At 39.2% G+C, this 23,352-nt stretch overlaps 1 pseudogene; it reads left to right on the forward strand.

The window, feature by feature from the left end:
* The first annotated feature begins 11,052 nt into the window (after window positions 1–11,052).
* LOC138834620 (small ribosomal subunit protein eS12-like) lies at window positions 11,053–11,451 on the forward strand (annotated as a pseudogene).
* Window positions 11,452–23,352: the final 11,901 nt, after the last annotated feature.

A 23,352-nucleotide genomic window follows, 5' to 3' on the forward strand; every position in this document is an offset into this window, starting at 1 on the left:
AAGGAGGGAAACTAGTGAGGATGGCAAAATCAGTGTGCAGACCCCTACTGAGAGGCTTCTGCTGCTGCTGTGCAGCACAAAGGAGGAGAAAGACACCACACTACCAGGAGAAAATATCAGGAAGAGGAGTTTGAGACTGCTACATCCAGACACAGAGGTCCCTCATCAAGACTCTGCTGGCCAGCACAACACCAGTTCCAAAATCTTACAATTCCACAGCACAACTGAACCCTGCATTTTCACTCAACAATCCCTACAAGTCCTAAACCTAGATAAGTAGCTCTCAACAAAGGAACACAATACCAGCTTCCTAGTCAACCAAGAAAACAAGAAACAGCATATTTGGAAGATCACAGATTACCAAAAGATAAAAGCAAAAGAGTCTCCAAATGGACAGAACATACCACAGAAATACTAGAAATATGCAAATCCAAGGAAATACAACTATCACAGACAACTAGACAAAAGAACAGGAAATAGGGACCTAGAAGATACTTCACAAGATGCACTAAAAACATTGTCACTAAATTTAATTAATGAAAAATTTGAAATTATCCACAAAACAATTCATGAGCATGATGAGGCTACCAAAGAATAATGGAAAGATTCATGGAAATCACAAACAAGAAGCTAAATGAAGTCCAAGAGATGGTAAACAAGTCCAGTGAAAAAGCAGCCAGCAGTTAAAGGAGATTAAGGAAAATACAAACAAATTAGTGATGTAAAGAAATACTTAGGAATCCCAAAACAAGACTTCAAAAAAGAGAGGTAGAAGCCCCCGAGATGACCAAACAAAACAGAGAATTAAACATAAAGTGGAAAGCCTCTGTGGCCAAAAAGACAAGTGGAAGACAGAGTCTGAGATCAGGAAGACAGAGTAGATCAAATTGAACAACAGGAGGTTATTATACAGAATAAATCCAAGAAACACAAAAGTAGCCTTCAAGAATTACAAGAGTCAAAGACTAAATTTAAATTCAGGTATCCAGGAAGGGGAAGAGGAGATAGTCAAGGGGATAAGAAACATATTTCACAGAATCCTATCAGAGAACTTCCTAAATATCCAAAAGGAAAGGCATATTCAGATACAAAAGGCATTTAGGACATCCAACAGGTTGGATTAGAATGGAACAACCTACCACCACATTTTAATTCACACAGGATCCATAGAGACCAAAGAAAGGATTCCAAAAACTGTCAGAGAGAAAGGACTGATTACTTATTAAAGAGAAACCAGTCAGAATAACCACAGACTTCTCAGCTGAGACCATGAAAGTAAGAAGAGCCTGGCATGATGGATTCCAAACCTTAAAGTCAAACAATTATCAACTCAGAATACTGCACCCAGCAAAGTTCTTCTTCATAGCCAAAGGACAAATTAAAGTACTCCATAACAAGGAAAAACTGAAATAACTTATATCCACCAAACCAGCACTCCAAAAATTCTTAAAGATGTCCATCATACAGAAAATCAACAAGAATACAACTCTGGCATAGAAAATGTCCTTTACGGGGTGGGGAAGATGGCTCATGTATACAATTGCTTTGTATACATGAGGCCCTGGGTTCGATTCCCCAGCACCACATAAGCAAAAAGAAAAAAAGCCGGAAGTGGCGCTGTGGCTCAAGTGGTAGAGTGCGAGTCTTGAGGTGAAGAGCGGAGGGACAGCGCCCAGGCCCAGAGTTCAGGCCCCACGACTGGACCCAAAAAAAAAAAAAAAAAAGAAAAGAAAAAGAAAAAAAAGAAAGAAAGAAAATGTCCCTTACCAGGGAACCAGAGAACCAGATAAATATAGTAACAACAGAGGAGTCACAGCCCCTAAAAAGGGCCACAACGTGGTAGGCATTACCAGATACTTCTCAGTCCTAACTCTCAGTATCAATGGACTTAACTCTCCAATTAAAATACATAGGCTGAATACTTGTATAAAAAAGTAAGACCTGTTTATCTGTTGTCTACAAGAGACACATCCTGCTGACAAAAGCAAATACATTCTCAAAATGACAGGTTGGAATAAAAATCTTTGAAGCAGGGTCTGGGAAGGTGGCTCAGTGGTAGAGCGCTTGCCTTGCAAGCCTGAGGCCCTGGGTTCAATTCCTCAGCACCATATAAGCAAAAAAAAAGAAAAAAATCTTTGAAGCAAATGGCCCCACTAAACAGGCTGGAGTCTTTCTTCTCAGCAGCCCATGGCACAGTCTCCAAAATAGACCATGTGTTAGGTCACAAAGTAAACCTGTGAAATTTTTTTTTAATTGAGGGGCTGGAAAGCTGGCTCAGTGGAAGAGTGCTTGCCTTGAATGCATGAGGCCTTGGGTTCAATTCCTCAGCACCATATAAGCAGAAAAAAACAGAAGGGACTATGGCTCACATGGTAGAGTACTAGCCTTCAGCTGAAGAGCTGAGGGACAGCACCCAGGCCCAGAGTTCAGTCCCCATGACCGACAAAAAAAAATTAAATTATTCCATGAATCAGAATAAAATTAAAATTCAACAGCAAAAGCCATCACAGAAAATTCTCTAACTCTTAGAGACTGAACAACATATTGTTGAATGATCAGTAGATCATTGAGGAGATTAGAAAGGAAATTCAAATGTTTATGGAATTTAATAAAAATGAACACACAAAATACCAGATCCTCTGAGATACAACAAAAGCAGTACCCAGAGGAAATTTTATATATAGCCCTGAATGCTTGCACCAAGAAATTGGAGAAAACTCAAATCAACACTTTAATGATGCACCTCAAGCTCCTGGAGAGCAGGAACAAGCCATACCCCAAATCAATAGGAAGAAATAAATAATACAAATTAAATCAGAAATAAATGAATTAGAATAAAAACTATAGAGAGAATCAACAAACAAAAAGCTGGTTCTTTGAAAAAATAAATGAAATTGACAGACACTTAGCAAAACTGACTAAAACAAAGAAGAAAATGAACCCAAATTTAAAAAATTAGAGACCAAAATGGGAACAAAACAACAGAAATATATAAGATACAGAATATTATTAGGGAATACATCACAAACCTTTATGCCAATAAATTTGAAAATCTGGAAGAGATGAAAGTATTCCTAGAGAACACCAATATCCCCAAACTGAACCAAGAAGATTTAAGTCAACTAAATAACAATGAATCAAATTGAACTGGCAATAAAGGACCTCCCATCCAAGAAAAGCCCGGGACCAGATGGATTCACAACTGAATTCTATAAGTTCTTCAACAGAGAACCCATTCTCATATTCCTCAAACTCTTCAACAAAAATAGAAACAAAATAGAAAGGCTCAAACTCTTCAACAAAATAGAAAGACTTATTCTATGAAGCCAGCATAACACTCATCCCAAAACCAGATAGGGATTCATCAAAGAAAGAGAACTAGACACTCATCTCTTTGAAGAATGTTGATGCAAAACTCCTCAACAAAATTCTGGCCAACCGAATTCAACAACAACAAAAAAATCATACATTACAATCAAAGGGAACTCATTCCAGGGTTGCAAAGCTGGTTCAATATATGCAAGAAAATTAATGTACTTCCACACATCAACAGAAGTAAGGACAAGAACCACATGATCATTTCAATAGATGCAGAAAAAGCATCTGACAAGATCCAACACCCCTTTATGATAAAAAGCTTTGGAGAACCTAGGAATGAATGAAATGTTCCTCAATATAATGAAGGCTGTATATGACAAACATATAGTCACCTAATATTTGATAAGAGAGCCAAAAACACAGGCTGGAAGAAGACAGACTTCAAAATTGGCTATCTATATTTAGAAAACTGAAGCTAGATACCCATATATCACGTTGCACAAGAATCAGCTCTAAATAGATCAAAGATCTCAATGTAAGGCCAGATACTGTGAAAATATTATAGGAAGAGGTAGGGGAAACCCAGGCCTTTTAGGAATGGGGTGAAACTTCCTAAATAAAGATCTAGAATCACAACAAATCAAAGAAATATTGGATAAATATCAAACTGAAGACCATCTGTTTAGCAAATGACATAGCTAGCAAGATAAATAGAAGGCCCACAGAATGGAAGACAATTTTCACTATCTATACATCAGACAAGGGCTTCATATCTAAAATACACTTAGAGCTCAAAATATTAAACCTCCCAAAAATAAACTCAACAACCCAATCACTAAATGAGCTAAAGACTTAAAGAGAGACTTCTCATATGAAGAAAAAAGAATGGCCAATAGACACATGAAGAAGTGTTCACCATCTCTGGCCATAAAAGAAATGCAAATCAAAACAACAGAGATTTCGCCTAACTCCAGTTAGAATGCCTATTACCAGGAAAATTAACAATAACAAATGCTGGCAGGGATGTGGCCAAAAGGGAACCCTATTACACTGTTGTTGGGAATGTAAACTTACTCAACTACTCTGGAAAGCAGTATGGAGGTTCCTTAAAAAATTAAATATAGAGCTTTCCTATACCCAGCAATCCCACATTTACCCAAATGACTACAAACAAAGCCACCAGCACAACCATGCTCATTGCAGCATTATTTACCATAGCTAAGATATGGAATCAACCCAGGTGCCCCTCAGTGATTGAATGGATCAAGGAAATGTGGTATATATACACAATGGAATTCTAGGCTTCCATCAGAAAGCATAACATTGTCCCATTTGTAAGAAAATGGAAAGACTTAGAGAAAATTATATTAAGTGAAGGAAGCCAGAGCCAAAGAAACATAGGCTGCATGGTTTCCCCTATTTGCAGTAACTAGAATGTACCTGTAAGTCTACAAGTAAGCACATTTAATGACTTAAGTAAATAAATAAATTATATATATATATATATATATATATGCACACACACTGGGACATGATAAATTATATAGGACCCTAGTCATTAATGTACAGCAGCCAAAGGAGGCTATGCATAGGAGTGGTAGACAAAGGCTCAATAGCAATGTATAGATGATCATATAAAATCATATTCTATGAAATGAACTCCAAGGAAAGGAAACAAGAGGCCTTTTTAGTTGCCATTGTTGCTGGGTTTTTTTCTTTTCCTTTTGTCTTGTTTGTTAGCTTGCTTATATTTGGAAGGGTAAGGGAGGGCACATAAAAGGTGGTACAAGGATGAACAAATACAACCATGATACTCACTAGACACTATGTGGAAAATGAACTAGATATCTTGTGGGTAGAATGGGGGGGAAAGACTGGGAGAGAATGTCAAAAGGGGAGATATGGTTCAAAAAGAATTGTACTGATTGTCCTTGGTTCGTGTAACTGTGTATCAACTCTGTATATCAACTATACAATGACAATTTTTTTAAAAGCCAAGGGACAGTGGCCAGGCCCTGAGTTCAAGTCCCAGTATTGGCACAAAATTAAAAAAAAAAAAAGATTCAGAATCTATATGCACTTTCCTGTTGCAGACAATTCCTTGGTTCAAAATATTCAAATACTTTTTCTCACATCTATAGGATATAGGATACTGGTGATTGGGATTTGAATCACAAAGAAATGAGCCTCAATTTCCATTTTTAGGGTCTCTATGCACTCAAGCCCTATTCTATTTCCTAGAAAATTACTACATTTTCCAGATAAAATCCCAAGTCATCACTAGCCCTTACACATGATTTTGGATAGTAATCATCACGCCTTATCATGTCACCAAGAACAATCTGGTTTCTCAATTCTCTCTGGCTAGTTTCAGTGAACTAGATGAATGAAGATGAGTCCTCCAATGCTCAGCCTTAAATCCATAATCTATCTGTAGGAATATAATAGTTAAAGGATTCAGCACTTTCCTGATGTAAATAGATGATCAATAGCCATCTTTTACATTTGAAAGATAGCACACAAATGCAGGGGAACGGTACCAGGCACTCTACCACATACATCATACCAGGTATACAACTAGTTCTCTTTGGTGCACTGTCTTCATATTTCTCTTCTGTTTTTCCCAGTTGTAGGGCTTGAACTCTGGGCCTGGGTGCTGTCCTTGAGCTCTTCAGCTCAAGGCTAGTGCTCTACCACTTGAGCCACAGCACCACTTCCCATATTTCTCCTTTGTGTGTGCCGGAGCTTGAATAAAGGGCCTGAAAGCTGTCCTTTGGCTTTTTTACTCAAGGCTGGTGCTCTATCACTTTAGCCACAGCCCCACAACTAGCCATATTCTTCCTTTGCAATCTGTAGACTCCTTTATTTTATAGATCAAAAAGCTACTATGATGCTATGTTTAGAGTTATAGTCAAATCCATATCTGCCAGATGCCAGAACCCCTATGCTCTACACTAAACTGTCCTCTGCCCCAGGAAATTTTAACTAATTAGTCACATGTATGTGAAGACAACAACTAAGTCAAAGCAAACTAATTCAACCTAGAAGAAGTACTGGCACTTTTTTTTTGGGGGGGGGGGGCCGGTCATGGGGCCTGAACTCTGGGCCTGGGTGCTGTCCCTCAGCTCTTCAGCTCAAGGCTAGCGCTCTACCACTTGAGCCACAGCACCACTTCCGGCTTTTTTCTTTTTGCTTATGTGGTGCTGAGGAATTGAACCCAGGGCCTCAGGCATGCAAGGCAAGCGCTCTACCACTGAGCCACCTTCCCAGCCCAGTACTGGCACTTTTTAATGCTAGGCTTCCTTCATGCTATACAAGATTTAAAAAGAAGTAAAATGTATTCTACCTTCAGTGTTTAAAGTTAGAATTTTCATTACATTGTAACTCCTCTGTGTGGTATTCTCACAATAAAAAAAATTAAAAGAAAACTTTTAGATGGAAGAAAAAAAAGAAAAAGGAAAAAATTACATTGTGCAAAAATAAATAAAAATAATTTTAACCTTATCAAGCATTCAATTTCTTGTCTTATCTCTAAGCAAACTAATCTGAAAACTTAGTGCTTCATTAGAAATTGAGTTAGAGACTGAATTTTGGTAGAACAGAAGAGAAAATACAAATAGCGGTAGCTTAAAAGAAATATGAGAATAATTGTCCAGCATTGGTGATTCTCACCTGTAATCTTAGCTACTCGGGAAGCTGAGATCTAAGGATTTCAGGCCCCTGTGGGGCAGAGATACTCTTATCTCCAATTAACCAGCAAAAAGCCAGAAGTTGCCAGATGCTGATGGCTCATGACTATAATCCTAGCTACTCAAGAGGCAGAGATCTGAAGATCCCAGTTGGAAGCCAGGTTGAGTAATTAAGTCCCTGAGACTCAATTAACTACCAAAATGCCAAATGTTCAGCTGTAGTTCATGTGGTAGACCACTAACTTTGAGCAAAAATGCTCAAGGACAGGATGCAGCCCCTGAGTTCAAGCCTTAGGACCAGAACCAAAATAACAAAAACTAAATAAAGTTATTCAGGTAAGGGCAGTAGAACAATGGATAATAGTTATCCAGGTAATTTTTGCCTGCCCAGGAAGGAAAGTTTTTGAGACTCTCCAATTAATGAGCAAAAAGCTAGAAGTAGGGAGGTGTGGCTCACATGGTAGTTTTACTAGGCTTGAGCAAAAAAGCTAAGTGACAGAGCCCAGGTCTAGAGTTCAAGCCTCATTATTGGTGCAGTGCAGGTGCGTGCACATACACACATGCACGCACACACACACACACACACACACACACACACACACACACACACACACACACACAGTGCTCAAGATACTGTCTCCAGAGGTAACAAAGAAGGGGAGACTAAGCCCAAACTGATTCTGAAGATTGAGAGCTTAAACCCAAAAACTTTTAGCAGGAGGTTGGCTTTTGTTAAAATATCACTTCTGGCAGGAGGCCAGATACTTATTTCCAATCACCTTAAAGGTATCCTTTTCCTAATGAGGGCCTTGGAGATACTTCAGAACATGTTGTAACTTTTGTTACTTTAAGGAATATTAATACCTGTAAGATTAAGGGGACACCTGGGTGCCCATGCTCATACCTGTAATTCTAGCTACTCAAGAGGCTGAGATCTGAGGATCTTAGTTTGAAGCCAGCCCAGGCAGGAAAACCCATGAGCTCTGATTTCCAAAAAGCTGGAACTGGACCTGTGGTGCAAGTGGTAAAGCACCAGCTTTGAGCAAAAAGCCAAAAGACAGTGCCCAGGCCCTGAAGTCAAGCCCCAGTACCAGAACAAGAACAACAACAATAAAAGATTAGTTTAACAGTTGATGGACAACATTCAACTACTGCTTGGAAATTAGAATCGAGTGTACCCACCCACAAAGCTGCCCCAATATTGACAAATCCCAACATAATATCCATCTAAGAAGCAAGAATGTGCACAATCCACTCTTTGTGCTTATATTGTCGAACTTTGCTTTTTCTACTTGCTTTTGTCCAGGCTGTACTTATTCTTTTTTGTTTCTGTTTTCTTTTCTTTTTCTTTCTTTTTTTTTTTTTGGTCGGTCATGGGGCTTGAAGTCTGGGCTTGGGCGCTGTCCCTGAACTCTTAAGCTCAAGGCGAGTGCTCTACCACTTGAGCCAAAGCACCACTTCCAGTTTTCCAGTGGTTTATTGGAGATAAGAGTCTCATGGACTTTCCTGCCCGGGCTGGCTTTGAACCGCAATCCTCAGATCTCAGCCTCCTGAGTAGCTAGGATTACAGGTGTGAGACACCTGTGCCCAGCCGTGTTTCTGTTTTCTTTTAGCTCATGATGTACTGGAAAATAGTGACTTGCCTATTTTGCTAATGAATACATTTTAGAACAAGAAGATAAGAAGGAGAAGCACATAAAGAAGGTGCCGTAGTGGTAGGGTGCTTGCCTCGCATACATGAGGCCCTAGCACCACATAAGCAGAAAAAAAAGCCAGTGGTGTGGCTCAAGTGATAGAGCACTAGCCTTGAGCTGAAGTGCTGAGGGACAGCGCCCAGGCCCAGAGTTCAGGTCCCATGACCGACAAAAAAAAATGTAATGACATAGGCTGCATGGTTTCCTTCATTTGTAAAAATTAGAATGTTTCTATAGTTCTACAAGTAAGCCCAATGAGCAATGAAAAACAAAAAAAAACTACACTTGGACATGATAACTTAACAGGATTCTAAACATTGATGCAGTGAGACCAAAGGAAGATATTCTTTGGAGAGGATCACAGGACTCAAAAGTTATGTGCATATGATCGTATAAAATGATGCTTATCAAAATGAACTCCAAGAAATGGAAGCAGGAGTTTTTTTTTTATTGTGCTGTGGGTTTTTTTCTTTTTCTTTCCTTCTTTCCTTTTTTCATTGGTTTATTCCCTTCTGTCACTGTTTATGATTTTTGTGCCCTTTGTCTTGTATACAAGTTTCTCTGATTTGGTGAGGCCAAAGAAAAGCATAGAGATTGTGGGACAAAGGTTGAGCCAATTCAGCAGTGAAATTCACTAGACACTGTGTTGAAAATGAACTATACAACTTTCAAGGGAGGGAAGTTGGGAGGGGAAAGCCTGGGATACAATGAGGGAGGGAGTGATACTGGTCCAAAGGAAATGTATTCATTACCTGACTCACGTACTTGTAATCCCTCTGAACATCACCTTTACAATACAATTTTTTTAAAGATAACATGTCAACTCTTACATTGTTCCTGTTGATACAACACTGATGTTAATGTGCCATGGAATTTTTTTAAAGGTTATTATTTGAAAATAAGTTTTATAAAAGGCAAAACTACACAATTCCTTTTCCAATCCCTATGAAGAGAAACCCTTCCTTTTGTCTTGAAGAGGTAACTGAGGACAGTCCACACAAGGACTCTACTTCTATCTCCCTAGGGGCAGGAGCTCCTTCTTCTCTGGGACATCTTCCTATTTAAATTCCACAGATACCTGATTTTTTCTCCCACTGGACATTAATCTACTGTCCTGTGAGGATCATTTATATTTATGATGTGCCAAACCCAACAGCCAACACATAATTCAAGATAAACCCCTCATAAATTCTGTGGATAGGATTTATATATCCCAGATGGGTAGAAGTTTTGATCTTTAGAACTGAACAGACTTTTTTCACAAAATGCCCTGTGATGCACAAAGCTGTTCCTTGTGTTTCCCATGGAGCCTTCTATGTGCTGGGAGATTACAAACCAAAGACAGTGAAATAAATACTAAGCCTGAAGAATTTGTTAAGGATGATGATCAGTGTTTTGGGATACATGTGATTTATTCCATAAGAATGTCTTCTCTGACTCTTTTCAACTAAATAAAATATAAATGCTTAGGAAAGATCTGTTTTTAAGATTTCCTGTCATCTGGGGCTAAAATATAAAAGACAGTATGAAGGGCAGGAAGGAAGGAGGGAAGGAAGGAAGGAGGGAAGGAAGGAAGCAAGGGAGGGAGGGAGGGAAGGAGGGAGGGAGAGAGGAAGGGAGGGAGGAAGGCAGGCAGGCAGGCAGGCAGGAAGGCAGGAAGGCAGGAAGGCAGGCAGGAAGGCAGGAAGGCAGGAAGGAAGGAAGGAAGGAAAGAAGGAAGGAAAACCAACCCTTTAGGATTGGGAGTGGGCCTCAGGTTGCAGAGAAGTAACAAGGTATGTTACCAAATGCAATGGCCCTATCTGAAAGAAATTCATCTTCATTCTTAGTCGTGTGTGAACAGTCAATCCAAAACACCTCTTTCAAAAGACAATGCATCATTAGAGCTCTTGATCCATTAAAAGTGCTCATAATCACCAGCTTTAAAGAACATTTTGATCAGAAAGGTAAATAAGATTAGTTGCTAGAGTAAATACCTCTAAATCTCAGAGGCTAATTTAATACAGTAAATATTTTTTATAGCCCTAGTAACAGGGCAATCGGAGTGGGAAGAGGGTTTTGTTCCTTGCTTAGGACCTATCTTTCTCCTTCTTTTTGGTCTTATGAATACTTCTCCCCAGCCTACATGTGAGAAAAGTTGTCTAGGATGTGTGGTTTGATTTTCAAGGAGGGAGGCCTAGAAGTGTTTTAAGTGATGGCTATGCCAGTTACTCTGATTTGATCATTGCATGTGTCTAAATACATTGAAATATAATTGGTACCCTACAAATATGTACAGTTGTATGTTCAGTCCGCATAGAGGTGGAGGCCTGGGTGCACTCAAGATTCAGCTTCATCTGTAATCCACCACCATGGCCGAGGAAGGCCTTGCAGCTGGAGGTGTAATGGACGTTTATACTGCTTTACAAGAGGTGCTTTAGACCACCCTCATCCATGCCGTCCTAGCACATGGAATCCACGAAGCTGCCAAAGCCCTAGACAAGCACCAAGCACATCTTTGTGTGCTTGCATCTAACTGCAACGAACCCGTGTATGTAAAGTTGGTGGAGGCACTTTGTGCTGAGCACCAAATCAACCTTATTAAGGTCGATGACATCAAAGATCTAGGGGAGTGGGTAGGTCTCTGCAATATTGATCGAGAAGGAAAACCCGATAAAGCGGTTGGTTGTAGTTGTGTAGTAGTTAAGGACTATGGCAAAGACTCTCAAGCCAAAGATGTCATCGAAGAGTACTTCAAATGCAAGAAATGAACAAATTTTTAAAGCTGACCTTTAAAAAATATATGACTATACTAAACACACCCAAAAAATTAAAGATTATCAGAATCTAAACCCACTCACCTACCACCATCCTTAGAAAAAGAGCCAGGCCTTACGGGGCACCAGTGGCTCACACCTGTAATCCTAGCTACTCAGGAGGCTTAGATCTGAGGATCAAGGTTCAAAGCCAGCCTGGGCAGAAAGTCCATGAAACTCTTATCTCCAATAAACCACCAAAAACCAGAAGTGGCACTGTAACTCAAGTGGTAGAGCGCTAGCCTTGAGCTGATAGAGCTGAGGGACAGTGCTCAGGCCCAGAGTCCAAGCCCTACCACCAACACACACACACACACAAAAAGCCAGCCCTAGAAATGGTATATTTATCACTTCTACTCACTTTCCTTTGGTCAGAGCTTAGTCACTGCTACACCTAATTATAAAGAGTCATGGCAATGGGCCTGGGGAAGAACAGAACAAGAATCGTGGTAATTGCAAGTAGCCTTTTTCTACCAATGTTCAAAATGGTTAGGGCCAAAAGAAGTCACCATAGACTGAATATTATCACCCAGTTCAATTCATCAGAAATATCTAGAATAAGACAGAACTTTATTAGTGACAGCTGAAGGCTGGGGAAAATATCCAGGGGTGGAGAGGTAATAACTAATAACTCCAATGCACTAGGCTTCTCTTTGAGATGGTGAAAGTGATATGAAGATGCTTTGGCACCTTTTCTGTCAATATATTACTATTACAAAATAAAAGTCTAAAGAAAATTTCTTGAGCTGGGAGCCAGTGGCTCATGAACAGTACTTCAAGCTACTTAGAAGGCTGAGATCTAAGGATCATGGCTCAAAGACAGCGTGGGCAGACAAACCTGTAAAGTAGCTATTCAACACGTTAGCCAGGTTGTTTTGGAGTTAAATTTTTAATGTTTCATTTCCAAATAGAGAATTAAAAAAATTAATTAGCCAAGAGAAAATTAGATGCCTGGATTATGACTTGCCAATCTGAAATGGATTTCAAATGTAATATCTTAAAATATCTTTAATATCTCTTTAATACCACCAATTGTGAACATCTTATCTCCACCTAGCCAAGGACAAAAAACTGAAAGTGGAGGTATGGTTCAACTAGCAGGGTGCCAACCTTGAGGGGAAAAGCCAGACAAGGTCATAAGGCCCTGAGTTCAAGTCCCAATACTGGCATAAAAATATGTTTTCAAAAGCAAGAGCAATTTCAAAGGTACTGAACTTCCCCTTTGTTGTTGTTGTTGTTGTTATCAGTCATAGAGCCTGAACTCTGAGCCTGGGCACTGATCCTCAGCTCTTCAGCTCAAGACTTAGCGCTCTACCACTAGAGCCACAGCACCACTTCTGGCTATTTTTTTCTGCTTATGTGGTGCTGAAGACTCGAACCCAGGGCCTCATGTATGCGAGGCAAGCACTCTATCACTGACCCACCTTCCCAGTCTTGAACTTTCTCTTATAGTGCCTAGCTTTATGCTTCAAAATGGAAAGCTTCAATCTTTTTTTTAAGTTTTTTTTTTATTGTAAAGGTGATGTACAGAGGGGTTATTTACCTAAGTAAGGAAATGAGTACATTTCTTGTTGAATATTGTTACCCCGTTCCTTCTCTTCTGATCTTCTGCTTTCCCTCCCCCCCAGGCCAGATATCCCCTCCCAAAGTTGTAAAGTTCATTTCCAACATAGTATCTAGTGAGTATCACTGTTGCATTGGTTCATCCTTTGTCCTTTGTCTCACCATTTCTGTGATTTCCCCTTCTCTTCCCCAAATCAGGTAAACTTATGTACAAGATAAAGGGTAACAAAAACAAAAAACAGTGACAACAGGGGTAAATCAAAGAAAAACAAAACAAAAGGAAAAAGAAATAATTGCACACAGTATACACACACACACACACACACACACACACACACACACACACAACCTCTTGTTTCCATATTTTGTAGTTCATTTCAACTGACATCATGTTAAAAGGTCATATGTATGTACATAGCTATTGAACTATTGCGATCCTCTGCTAGAACTATCCTAGTCATATACTAATTATCACAAATGAGGGAAACCATGAAGCCGATGTTTCTTTGGGTCTAGCTCACTTCAGTTAATATGATTTTTTTCCAAGTCTTTCCATTTCCTTACAAATGGTACAATAACATTCTGTCTGATGGAAGCGTAGAACTCTATTGTGTATATATACCACATTTTCTTGATGCATTCATCCACTGAGGGGCATCTGGGTTGATTCCATATCTTAGCTATGGTAAATAATGCTACAACAAACATAGTTGTGCTGGTAGCTTCAGTGTGGCCTTGTTTGTGGTCATTTGAGGAACCGCTACACTGGGAAAGCTTCACTTTTTTTTGCCAGTCCTGGGGCTTGAACTCAGGGCCTGAACACTGTCCCTGAGTTTGTTTGGCTCAAGACTAGCACTCTATCATTTGAGCCATAGCACCACTTCTGGCTTTTTCTGCTTATGTGGTACTGAGGAATCAACCTCAGGGCTTCATGCATGATAGGCAAGCACTCTACCATGAAGCCACATTCCCAGCCTGAAAGCTTCGCTCTTAAAGGAGGTATTTTTTGCCTCAACCTCAGTTTTCATTACTGAAAAATGGGAATAATACGTTGATGCTCACAATTGGTGGTATTAAAGAGATACTAAAGATATTTTAAGATACTATGCTTGAAATCCATTACAGATTTGCAAGTCATAATCCAGGCATCTAGTTTTCTCTTGACTAAATCATATTAATTCTTTATATTCTCTATTTGGAAATTAAATATTAAAAATTTAACTCCAAAACAACCTGGCTAAAGATTTGAATAGCCAGTTCCTAAAAGAAGATGCTCAAATGGTCAATAAATGTTTTTAGATGTCTAATATTAATAGCCACCAGGGAAATACAAAATGAAAGAGCAAGGGAATAATTATACACACTTGCCAGAAGGGCTAAAAACTAAAATGGAATCTATTAAGTAATAATAAGGACATGGAATACTTTCCTACATTGTTAGTAGATGTTTAAAATTGTATAATTTTTCCCTCAGAACATTAATTTGTATCAGCTGTATTTGTTTTTGTTGCCATATTTGTTTTTGTTTGGCACTAATTGGCCTGTTTTTTCTATCTTTAATATGTTCAGAAATTTCTGTGATGCTATGTGTGGCTTAGTTTTAGTAGTGCTGATGATGAAGTCTTTGTGGTGATTTAGCTTTAGCATTTGTTTTATTTAGAGACTGGGAGTTCACAGTGGCCATTTTCTCCATTCACGCAAAGCAGGGCCTGTAATTAACTTCAACACCACACTGTGTGTCTCCTATCTGACCACCTCTTCTCATAGGATCCATCTTCAACAGTTCCTCACCCCCAGAACCACCAGATGACCGACTATACCCTGTTGTCACTTCTGTCCCTTTTCTTTGTAGATGCCAAAGCCCATCATCCTCATTCCTCTGCGCATAACTGCACCTCTGCCACCTTACTCTTATGTGTACTGGTTCCTATAATCATAATGTCACAGCAAAGCCAAACCCGTTAAGTCTACCTATCTGCTTACTCTTACTCCAACAGCGAGGAGTATCACAGAAATGACATTAACCTCCACAGTTGTCTTCTTCTAAGGATATTTTGGCCTTGAACTCTTCTATTCTACATTTTCTCAGAAAAAAATCTAACCCTATTCTTCCATAGTTCACCTCAAGTTTTCTGCCTTGTAGAAATGGAATATTTTCTTGTAACAAATCTTTTTTTGTATCCAATGTCTTCTATCAGTTCTAGAATAGAGTGGTAGATCTGTACAGTCAACCCAAACATTCAAATTGATCTTCCATACAAGTAACATCACTAGTAATATGCTCAGAACTAAACAAATGCTCTTTCACTTTTGTGAAAAAATGCCTTGGCCAGTACTAAGGGGAGAGGGCTGAGAAGAGCGTTAGCTGAGGGACTGGCTTTATTCCCCTGAACCGCTTTTGGGAATAAAATCAAAAGGAAGCCATTCCAGTAAGACAATCAGAAAGAGCCAGGATCTACTCCTCCTGGACTAGTATACTATTACAGCAATAAATGTTAAGTGATGTCTCTAGGGAGAAGAGAAAAGCAAATTGGTCTCCAGAAAAATACAGAGCAGAAAAAAGGTTTCCTTTTAAGGGTACTGGAGCATGTCTCAAGTGGTGGAGTGCCTGTCTAGCAAATGTGAGTAACTAAATTCAAATTCCAGATTTAAAGAAAAAAAGAAGGTCTTGGAAATTCGGATTTTGCCAACTTAGACACATTCTGTTAGCAATAGATAATGTGCATGTTTCCAAAATAATTTTCAGTGTCTTTTTCAGCATATTGCTTTCTTCCTGCTTTTTTGGGATGCCTTGGTATTTTTTTCTGTTGTAAATAGTTCTAACTATTCTATTTTGTAAAGGAAAAGAAATCATTGTATCATTATGTCATTAATAGAATGAAAATTATTGTGGACATTGATGGGTACATGTGTTGAGTGAATATTAAATGATCTGTATCAGAAAAAAAAGGTTCCCTTTGGACGACCAATCCCTGGAATAAATATTAAATTTTAAAGATCTTATTTTACTTGGTTTTACTACCTGAAAATATATCTGCTAAATAGATCTCTTGCATCCTTTATAGCATGTCTAATGAAATTTTGGCATTGAAAACCTGATCCATTTTTGGTCTTCACCTTATAAAACTTCATGTCTATCAGGGCCCTTGATGGACAGAGATCATTAAAACTCAAGCATTTCTTCACTCAAGGCTTGGAAAATGGTCAGGCCCATCTTATAAAATTTAGCTGTGGTCAGTGTTTTACTACCTGCCTTCTAATTGGATCTAATGACTGAGAAACTCAGTAGGCTGAAGGCCTTTTCCATCTGCATTTGTAATTGGTAAATCAGGAAGTCAGGTTTCAAATCCATTGGGTCTATTTAGCAGCAAGGAAGGAAAAGGATTAGCCATCTTGTATGCAAAGAAGGGTAAGTCTGACAAGAAGGCTGGACAGTATAAGGTGGTCTCTATGGCCCTTATTTTCAAGGCACTGATCAGGCTTTGCCCAGTGGGTTGACACACAGAGAAGTCACTCCAAGCATTATTTCCCAGAACTATAAACTTTCAGGTGGCCAGGAAAAGGATGATATGATCAGCAGGACCACAGAAATGCCACAGAGCAATGGTAAAACTAAGATCAGCAACTGTGAAGTGGGTTGGTGTTTCTCACTGGAGTCCTGTGGACAGATCCCCTCAGCAGAGGAGGGTTCACATCCCAGACTAGATTCTTCCTTTTGTTACGCTGCTGGTTAACTTTTCAAAAGAATTTCATCATGGAACCTCACACTTGTGAATATATCTACCTTGAACAGATAGATGACACACAGACAGACAGACAGATATAGATCGATCACACAGATTGAACACCTTTATTCAAAAATCTGAATCTGCAATGCACCAAAGCCAAAATTCTCCAGCTCTGAAATTTGTCAAGTGTTGATACAACACTCAAAAAAATTTGTGTGTGTGTGTGTGTGTGTGTGTGTGTGTGTGTGTGTGTGTGTGTGTGTACCAATACTGGGGCTTAAACTCCTGACCTGAGCACTGTCCCTTAGGATTTTCACTTAAAGCTGGTCTCTACCTCTTGAGGCACAGCCCCACTTTTTGCTTTTTGCTGATCAACTAGAGATAGATTTGCCTACCTAGGCTGGCTTTGAACCATGATCCTCAGATCACAACCTCCTAGATAGCTAGGATTACAGGCGTAAGCCAACCTCAAAACTTCTCTAATTTGGGGTTTTTTAGTTTAAGGTTGAGGGTGTTAAATTGGTAACATCTGCAAATATTTCAAAGTCTAAAATCCTAAATATTTTGTATAAGAGATAGTTGACCTGTAATAAGCTAGAATCAGCTTTGACCTTTGTGTAATCAAATTCTTTCGCTGATTACCCAAGTGGCTTTGGAAAAATAACTTCACCTCTCTGAGCTTTGTGAAGTAGAAATACTAGCTGTCACCTTGCAGATTTGTTCAGTGAGAACACAATTTAAAGTCCTTGGTTAAGACAGGTGTTGGTGGCTCACAGTTCGAAGCCAGCCAGCCAGGAAAGTCCATGAGACTTTATCTCCAATTAACCAGCAAAAATCCAGAAGTGGAGCTGTGGCTGAAGTAGTAAAGGGCCAACCTTGAATGGAAAAGCTCAGGGACAGCACTCAGGCCCTGAGTTTAAGCCCCAATACCAGAAAAAATAGGAACAGTTTTAGGCTTTGTGCAATAAAATAAATCCTATAGTAAATGAGCAACTCAGTTCTTTTTAAAGATTTGCCCACATTTCTTGTCATTGCATGACCAGAGGGAAGGACTTGATTACAACCTTGTCCCATAATACTTAACCATTTATTGTTTTATAAAAACATATTTTATTGTTATTGTAGAGTTAATGTGCATAGGGATTATAGTTACATAAGTCAAGTAATGAGTACATTTCTTTTTTTGGGGGGGGGGGGATCCGGTCCTGGGGCTTGAACTCGGCCTGGGCATGTCCCTCAGCTCTTCAGCTCAAGGCTAACGCTCTACCACTTGAGCCACAGCGTCACTTCCAGCTTTTTTCTTTTTGCTTATGTGGTGCTGAGGAATCGAACCCAGGGCCTCAGGCATCAAAGCAAGCGCTCTACCACTGAGCCACTTTCCCAGCCCAAATGAGTACATTTCTTTTTGAACCATGTCACCCCTTCCCTCACTCTCTCCCAGTTTTTCCCTCCTGTGCCCACCCACAAGTTGTACAGTTCATTCTTCACATACAGTTTTGGTTTATATTGTTCCATCAGCTGATTTAAAGTACCTCAAGTCTCAACATACCCGCTAGCAGCTAGCAGGCAGACTAGACAAATTCTACAGCTTCCAAAACTAACCCAGCTACGGGAATTTAGGGCAGAGAAGGCAAGAACAGTGTGGTGCATTGAGTGGACCACTCTATGTGTCTGGAGTGATAAGGCGTGAGGAGTAATAGGCCAGCAGATGGAGTAGGGCTGGCACCATCCTGGATATTGGCCACTTCTCTAAGAAATTCCTCTTGGCCCACTTTCGTTTGGTTTTTCAGCATTAATTAGTTTTATTATAATTGTGTTTAATTTTAACATGTCCTTCTATGAATGATCTTGATCGGAATCACTTTGATGAGGTTCACCTTGATCAGAATCACCTCCTCTATCCATCTTCCTCCTCCCCTCCCCCCTTTCTCCAACTAGTCTCAGCCAGTCTTCTTGTTTCATTTCACACATAGATTATTATGTCCATACTTTCTCTCCATTTACTCACCTCTCTCCCACTGCTTCTCACATCTCAGACTAGATACTTCCTTTTGTTATGGTGCTGGTTAACTTTTCAAAAGAATTTCACCTCACATCTGGGAATATATCTACCTTGATCAGATAGATAGATAGATGCCTATGATTCTCTCTATGAGTTTATATATGTGTTTATATTTTAGGTCTAACATGCACATATGAGAGAAGACATGTGACCTTTATCCTTCTGAGCCTGGCTCAGATCCACACATTTCCTTGCACATGGCAATTTAATTTTCCTTTATGACTGAATATTATTCCACTGTATATATGTATCACATTTTCTTGATGCATTCATCGGTTATAGGGCCTGTGGGTTGTTTCTGTTGCTTAGCTATTGTGAATAGTGTTATAATGAATATTATTTACATTCCTTTGGATAAACACCCAAGAGTGGTATTAGTAGGTCATAAGGGGAGTTCTATTTTGTTTTTGCCAGGAACCTCCTAATTGATTTCCTTAGTGACTCTTAACTCACTCTCATGCAGACTCCTACTGTCCCACTGGAAGGTCTAGGACTTCCTAAAATTCCACAGAGTTAGGAATGAAACTTGGGATCAAGCCACTGCTCATTCAGTCATGTGAAATGGTGAAGTTTCCTACTAGTCTACTGATCATCCTAACTTAGGGGGACATCTTTTTGCTAAGACCCTGGAATAAATGAAATGGGTTGAAGGGAGACATTTTCACATACTTTGACCTGCACTAGCAGCTACATGGCACTATGACATCTAACCAGTGAATCTAGTTTGGCCATCATTTCTTTATCACACATCACAGATTTTGAGATGAGGAGGAGCTCAGGTCTTGTCATCTATTCGCCTTACCTTATCTGCTCAGTTGAGTTCAGCTTACATTAATACTAGAGCACTTGATTTCCTGCAGATCTATAATCATGGAAGGTTAGACAATTAGTGCAAACATTGATTTTGGGATAAACTTCACACTCCATCGTGGAAGTATAGGAAGGTCACTCCGTGGGTTTTATCAGCTACAGGTCAGGTAACCATTGCCCCAATGGAAACACAGAGTTAGCTGTAGGAGTTTCTCAGAGGACTTGGTATAGTTCATGCTTGGGGATTCTACTTATAAGCATTAGCATTCACACCTGCCACTCTAATGATCAGAAAGCAGAGGTCACTCTGCTTGTCTTAGTCCATTTGCTGTTTCTCTAACAAAATACTTGAGACTAAGTAATTTATGAATAAAAGAGGTTTCCAGACAATGAACCTGGATCTGTTCCAAAATTAAATGAGCTATTGAGCCATGAAAGAACAGGGTGGAAACTCAAACACATATTACTAAGTGAAGGAAATCTATCTTAAAAGACTACACACTGGATGATTCCAGAGATCTGACATTCTGAAATAGGTAAAATTATAGATGCAATAAAAGGAACCAGTTTCTGGGGGCCAACAGAGAAAGATGAAAGTAGAGGACAAATGAACTTTAGGACAAGGAAACAATTCTATATGAGACTATAATGGTGGATTATATACATTTGTCAAAATCTATAATAACAAGAATTCATACTTGTAATCCCAGCACTAGAGAGGTAGAGATAAGAGGATTGAGAGTTCAAGGCCAGCCTAGACTACATAGCTAGACTCTGTTTCAGCCAAGTAAAATCCATAGAATGTATAACACCAAGAAGGAACTCTGATTCAAACTATGAATTCTGATATAGTGTGAGAGCATATGTTCTTCGATTTTGACAAGCGCAGTTGTGGTAGAAGGTGGACAGGTGGAGGAGGGGCAGGTACCACTCTGGAATTCCTTGTACTTGTGAACCCAAAACTGCTTTTTTAAAGAATATCTTTATTGTAAAGGTGATGAACGGAGCCCTCATAGTTATGCAAGTAAGGTAATCAATACATTTCTTTTTAAACACTGTTATCTCCTCCCTCATTTTCTCCCACTTACCTCTCTCTACTCCTCTTCCCTCCAGGTTGTATAGTTCATTTCCAACATGGTGTCAAGTGAGTATCATTGCTGCATTAGTTCATCCTTTGTCCTGCTGTTTCTGTGATTCCCTTTCCCTTCCACAAATTGGATAAACTTAAATACAAGACAAGGGGTACAGAAAATTAAAACAGAAAAAAATAGAAATAACTGCATACAGAACATAATAAGAACCTCTTGCTTGAAATTCTTGGCGCTTGTGTTGATACATTTATTATAGGATCTTTTGAACTTAGCAATTGGGCTATTGTGATCTCTTGTTAATTATATCACAGACAAATTCTAGTTCTTACAAATGAGGGAAACTATGCAACCTATATTTCTTTGGGCCTAGCTTACTTCACTTAATATAATTTTTTTCCAGGTCTTTCCATTTCCTTACAAATGGGGCCAGAAATGTTGAGCATGTCTTCATACCCAAAGCTGCTTTAAACAGTAAAGACTAATTTAATTTTTTAAACAGTACTTCATTTGAAAACAGAAAGAAAGAAAAAAGGTTTTACATGATCTAACATGGTTTGAAGGCTAGAATAATCAAGAGTATGATTATGATAACTGATCTGCATCTGTGAAACGTTTAGCTTCTGCATCAGAACATGGTGGCAAGTACCATATGGCACCATGCGATAAGACAGAGCAATCTCAGCCACTCAGCCAGTGATCACTTCTTTTCTTACAAAGCCATGTGCAGTCATGAGAATGTTCCATTCTTAAAACTTCACCTTATAGTAATTACCTCCAAAGGGCCTCACCTCAAACACTATTAAAATATAACTTTGGAGAATGAAGCTACAAACACATAGACTTTTGAATACACTTTCACACCACAGTACTCACCCACAAAATAGTGACTGTGGGAGAATTATTGATCTGTAATCCACCCCCGTCTTCCCTGTCTCCCTTAAAGGCTTTGACCTTACATTAGTGCTACAAGAAAATCGTGGAACCTTTAAGAGGAATGAAAGTCTTCCAAATTGTGTGCTAAAATAAACTTTTCTCTCTATAAATTGACTCACTTGGGTATTTTATTGCAGTGAAAAAACAACATAATAACACAGTTATGCTCCTCTTCTTTAAAACTATAACTCAGCAGTGGCCAAGCATCAGCTCGAGAATGGCTTTTGCCAATATAGTGCCTTAAAACATGGGAAGGTTGGAGAACAGAAAGAAGTACATAAAGCTGAACTTAGACTCTTCAAAGGACATTAAAATAGACAGATAGATGTTCCTTCTGTATGAGAAATGCTGACATTAAATAGTGGCTATAGTTCCTTTAAAAGTATTGTTACTTGTTAAAACACAAAGTAAGTCCATCATATATTGCATTTCTTTTTGACCTGCCTTCTCTTTTTAAGTCTTGTCAGCCTTTTAAAATCCAGAAAATCTGGAACATCTGGAGAGAAAGGGCAAAAGCATGATGTCTTTACAATAAATGGCTGTGGAATCTCAAGCAAATCACTCAGATTCTTTGCTCTGTAGTTTAACAGGGAATGGGAGACAGGACAAGAGTATTTGCCAAAGATGAGCTGTACATGGCTTGTGACATGAGCCAAGGTCAGCTATGGAGTCATCTGTGTCACACATGTAATAAGTGGTGATGAAAGAAAAAGATTTTTTCTGGGAGAAATTAATTACTTTATCCAGATAGCCATGACAGAATACATCTAAACCAATTTTTTATAATCTATAAATATTTGGGATTTTGCCTATTCTCTTTTACTTTCTTTTTAACACCAACAACAGTCCATTCCCAGCTCATTTTGTTATCCTTAATCTTCTTTTCTTTCTTCAATAAAAAATGGGGAGACATTGGCAACAAGAGGAGCCAGAGTCCCAAGTCCCAAGGCAGAGATCTATACTCTCCTTCTTGGCTGCTATGTTCCCTTACCCCAAATTTCTCTTGGGAAGGAGTTTGTGATTAATGCACTCCAGCCTCGTAATCATCAGTGTTCTGGCCAGCTCCCTGCTGATACAGCCATAAATCTAATGAGGTCAAGGATTTAGGGCAGCCAACAAGCCTGTCTTTTAAATTGCTGGGAGGGTCAAGGTAAGATCTCTGGGAATATCATGGACTCCATCCTGGTACAATCAATCAACTAGTCATGATCCAAAATTGGCTTCTAAAACTTGGTTCAGTGTATATTTGACTTTTGGCTTCTCAGATTCCAGAGGAAAGGTTCACTATGAAGTTTAATATCTTTTCAGTCTTCAAAGCTGAAGAATCTTAAGACTTAGCCCAGAAAACAAGATGCAAAAGGCTCAAATTCGGTCTCTGTCACTTTCCAGCAATGTCATCCTCAAAAAGTTACTCAGTCTCTCTCAGGATCAAGTTCTTTCTATTTTCTTATTTTTATCTATTTTTTCTGTTGTTGGTATTGAGGCTTGTACTCAGGATATGGGCATTGCTCCTTAGCTTTTTTGCTCAAGGTTGTCACTCTAACACATAATCACAGCTCCACTCCACTTCTGCTAGTTAATTGGAGATAAGAGTCTCTTGGACTTTCCTTCCCAGTCTGGCTTTGAACTATCCTCCTCTGATCTCAGCCTTCTGAGTAGCTAGGATGAT

This window comes from Dipodomys merriami, unplaced genomic scaffold, assembly GCF_024711535.1.
Source record: "Dipodomys merriami isolate MVZ:Mamm:240054 unplaced genomic scaffold, mDipMer1.0.p SCAF_22, whole genome shotgun sequence".
Classification (NCBI taxonomy): Eukaryota; Metazoa; Chordata; class Mammalia; order Rodentia; family Heteromyidae; genus Dipodomys; species Dipodomys merriami.